The sequence below is a fragment of the Eptesicus fuscus genome, chromosome 19 (genome assembly GCF_027574615.1).
Source record: "Eptesicus fuscus isolate TK198812 chromosome 19, DD_ASM_mEF_20220401, whole genome shotgun sequence".
Taxonomy (NCBI): domain Eukaryota; kingdom Metazoa; phylum Chordata; class Mammalia; order Chiroptera; family Vespertilionidae; genus Eptesicus; species Eptesicus fuscus.
The window spans coordinates 8,395,475-8,400,056 of NC_072491.1; the positions used below are offsets into that span (position 1 = coordinate 8,395,475).

The 4,582-nt window shown below is 43.6% G+C and overlaps 1 non-coding gene across 1 annotated transcript; it reads left to right on the forward strand.

Moving 5' to 3' along the window:
* Positions 1-1,332: 1,332 nt before the first annotated feature.
* MIR9235A (microRNA mir-9235a) lies at positions 1,333-1,408 on the forward strand. Its single transcript, NR_128935.2, is given in 1 exon segment — positions 1,333-1,408. It is a non-coding gene; the product is annotated as a microRNA mir-9235a (primary transcript).
* The last annotated feature ends 3,174 nt before the right edge of the window (positions 1,409-4,582 follow it).

Sequence of the window (4,582 nt, forward strand, 5' to 3'; positions counted from 1 at the left end):
ATTAAGGCTGGCGAGTTTAGATGTGTAAATGCATTTTCACCGCTGCTGCTGGTAGATTTTCTCTGAAGCTGCAATCCCTGGGACATCCGTGTCAACACGCATTGCCCATGAGCAAGGAAGGCCTGCCTCAGAGTGGGGTTGAGGGAATTGATGCTTCACTCGAGTGCTGTGAGAGGCCAAGATCAAAAGCACTTTTCAGGGTCTCATATAATTATTATCATTAAGAAGCGTGAGGCGAGGAGTTCTCAACTTCCACATTTTCAGAGCAACAAAAGCAGCACAGCTGTAACGGGACTTTGAAGTCAGATAAGTCTCCAGGTATTCTCATTAGAGAAGCTCACAACGGATTAAGGAAAAGCCAATCTGGGCCAGTGTTTCATGATGTTGGCTTGTCCACCTGTGTCGTGTACTGTGTTCTAAAAGGAAAGGGGTGTCCCCTGGGTTGCACTAAAAGACTGTGCTGGGACCAGCCAATAGCATTCATTGGGAACAAAGCATGGGAGAAGATGGTTTTGATCTCTTTTGTCTAAGTCAATAAGTTCTTAACAAGTATTGATGACCTTCCTAATTGCCCACCTAGCCCAAAGGTGATTCAGAACTTTCTTTGCAAAAATCACACCTATTTTACATTGCAGGGAGATATATGGAATTATCTACGTAGAAAGATGCTGGGAAATCCTGCCTGACAATAAAATAAAAACAAATGGCACTGAATGGATCTCTAAGAGCGGCTGTTTATATAGAAGGTAGACCAGAATTGCTTACTGGTTTCTGTTTGGGGTGATGAAAAGTTCTAGAAGTAGATAGTGGTAATTAATAATGGTTTCACAACATTGAGAAGGCATGTAATGCCACTGAATTGTACTTCTTGTCTTGGAAGTGCTGAGGGTGTGGGGAAGAAGGGGTTGACACAGCAGAGATAAGGATGGCAGCTTGCCCCCATTGCTGGTGGGAGTGGGAAATGGCTCTTAACTGCTCCAGCACCACTATCCGCCCCACTGCTGAGATGGTGGCAAAATGTCAACAGTCTACTATGTGTGGCCAGGTCCTAAGGTTAACCTTTAGCAGTATGCCCATCAGAACTCACAGGCGAGTGGTTCTGTAGTCAAATCCACTGCATCACACAGGGCTTCCTGGAGGCCTCACTGAGCCTTGCAGCCAAGATCTCCCTCCCAATTAAAAAAAACACACACCACACATGGGTGTTGGACCAGACTGTTCCGAGCCTCCACCCCTCTTACCAGTCTCCATGTACTTTCGTCTTTACTTCTCTAGTTGTAGGACTTCCATTCAGATTTCAGGCAGTTCTGAGTGATGGTGGTTCTGTATTTTAGTTGTAATTTTGATGTGGTTGTGGGAGGCGGCGAGAACGGCCATTTACCTATGCCACCATCTTGGTTCTCTCGATTCTGGTGATTTTAAAAGCTGTCTTTTAGAGCCTGTAAAAAGTGTGCCCTTGTGATATGCCCCCTTGTACTTTTATTTTTAGCAACACCAGTCGACCTATTATAAGAAGTTTCGGTCATAATATGATACCACAAAAGAATCATGCAGAGGACTAGTCCATGATCCATCACCAAACAGATCTAACACTTTAGTAACTAAGACAAAAATAAACTTGAAATCCCCAAACCTATCCAGACAGTGTTATTTGGGGGCTGTGTTCAACAGGGTACTTAGTATGGGTTTTAATAAAATAGGTGAATAAACAATGTGGAGAAAGTTTCAGGAGAGAGAGAACATCATACATTTCAGGTTTTCAAGGGATGTTGGGCCTACGTGTTATTGTAAGGAAACATCTGTCAGGGTTTGCAAACCTACCCAAGTGTTCAAGATTCACTGTTTAATGTGAGGAGACTGTAGACTCAAAAGCCCCAGGCAAATTGAGTGGGTTGGTTGCCCTGGGAAAAGCAGGAATCTAGCTGAATGCCTCATGCCATTTTGGTGCCAACTAACACTCCTTGATACTAATGAGGCCCTATCGTTTCAGAGCAGTTACATTCATTGGCATTAATAAGAAGAATCTACTGGAAAGTTCACTAATTCTTTCAGGGACAGTGGTGCTTGGGGCCCCTCCACCAATTAGCAAATGCACTGTTTTCAGAGTCCTGAGCCCCGTTGGAAGCTTAGTAATTTCCCGTTCACCTTTGTGCACCTCAGCCACCAAGCTAACCTTTCAGTGAAACACCTGGTGTTTCTATTTCCTGTATTGGAAGAATGGAACCCCAAATGCTGGAGGGTGGCGGTGGGATGATTGCCCTGGAAACTTTCATAGCTGAGAGGTCTAGATGTTGACAACTCTTAGCCTCCAACTGACCTTTCTGATCGGCGCAGGCAAAAGGGAACAGCTCTCAACCATAGACAGTGTCTCCTTGCAGGCTGCCCCGCAGTCTCCTGGCTGGTTTCTATGGTGATCGGGAACCAAGTGGTGCGATGGGACAGCTTCACTGTTCGTTATCTAAGCAGTAGTGGAACCTCAAGAATTTAGTTGGGTGGCAAGCTTGCAAACCTTGCATCTGTATCTAAATTTGATGAAGTTACTGACATTGAAGTTGTTGAGCTTTGGTCAGAATTGCCCAAAAGGAAATAAGAACTAGCCTTTGCTATATATAACATTACACACGGTGGCAATTATTATAGCTTAACCGTTTGTTTAGACGTTTCATGAGGCCTGTTTGAAGGTAGGAGAATGATTTTTGCAGGGTCCCTGCCAGCTCCATGGTTTTCTGAGTTCACAGACAGAAAAATATACATAAACGAGTGGACATTGAAAGGAAATTAATTAGAATATTTTAATATCACTAATTTGTGCACATTGAAAGGAAATAAATTAGAATATTTTAATATCACTATTCGCCCTTTATAATAGAAGTGTCAACCAAATTCACCATCGACAATGACAGATCGAAACACACACATGCAATTGGCGCCAGCAAGAGCTTTATATGAATCGCACATGTGCGAGTCAACTTAGCCTTTTATATATATAGAACAAACTTGCTTAATTAGACCTGCTTTCTGATTTAGCTAAGCTTTTTCCAGCCCAGTGAAGCACCCCAACTTCTCTTTCAGGTAATTGTCAACAACACAGCAGTAAATATCAACACAAAGCAGGTTATTATTGTAGATCACGCAGGGAGAACAAAGGGTGGAATATTTAACTGCAGCAGTGTTTGACTATATTCTGTGCAGTGAGAAAACCTGAAGTCATTTTCAAGGTCCACCATTTCTTACTCCTTTTCAGTCCTCAAGTTTCTAAACTTTCTAAATCTATGTTTTCTGGCTAATGAAAAGAAAATAGGATTCCACTGAGTCTCCTATCTACCTACTCCAGGACTTCTGTGAGGATCAAATGAGATGAGGCACAGGAAAATGCTTCACAGACATTTGGGTACAGTGTAAAGTGTTTCCATCTGGCTAAAGTGTTCCTGAGCTGAAGAAACTGCAAGGAGGCTAGTAGTCACTAGGGAGAAGAAGCCGGGTGTTGCTACATGACGTCATTACCCATATGGAGGGAAGGACGTTTAGCATATTAGCATTTTATATAGATAGATAGCCCCTCCCCCAAAGTTGTCTGATCCCTCTAATTGGGCTAGAACAGTGGTCGGCAAACTCATTAGTCAACAGAGCCAAATATCAACCATACAACGATTGAAATTTCTTTTGAGAGCCAAATTTTTTAAACTTAAACTTCTTCTAATGCCACTTCTTCAAAATAGACTAACCCAGGCCATGGTATTTTGTGGAAGAGCCACACTCAAGGGGCCAAGGAGCCGCATGTGGCTCGTGAGCTGCAGTTTGCCAACCACGGGGCTAGAACAATGTAAAGAGTGACTTTTAATGGCAGTTTTCTGCTTACAGTTTGGACTAAAGCCAGGACAGGCGGTGCAGCTGTGCAAAGGAAGCTAACTGTAGGCTAAGAAGTCGCCTCGTTGTAGCTGAACCTCCGAGAAAGGTGCTAGTCAGTGCAAATTCTTGCAAGTGTGAGGGTTCCTGTTTCACTAGACCCTGTTGGCTCACATTCCGTCATGACCAGGGAAATGCAAGCTTTCGGCCAAGTCCAAAACCTGCTCGGCCCCTGGGGACTTGAGTTTAGCTCTTTTAAAACAACATTTTGATGAGTTGCGGGTAAACGAATCAGAAGCACATGGATTCAATTTTCCTTGAAGTGTACATGGGTTTAAAAATTAAGGGGGATACATGTGTGGAGCTTGAGTATGTTCTAAAGGCAAATGTTTACAAAAGAACGCAAGACGCTTTACAGAGCAGAAAGTACCCCTTCCTTCTTGAAGCCAGGAGAATTGCAGCAGATGTTGAAGTGCAATGTGGGGTCTGCCCTTCCGAGGTCTGCTGTTATTCTGCTGGCAGCACCCTGTGATGTCCCGGGACCTGGCAAACAACACCCAGCAAATGCAAAGCAGACACCACCCAACCGGGAGGCCGAAATCATATCTGAGCTGCAAATTAAATCACCAGGCAAACCAAACAGATTTTCAAACAAAGTACTTGCGCTCTCTTTTTAAGTTAATTTAATTCCAAATGGAGGCGAGTCTGCAGACTAAAGACGTAAACTGAGGCTGAG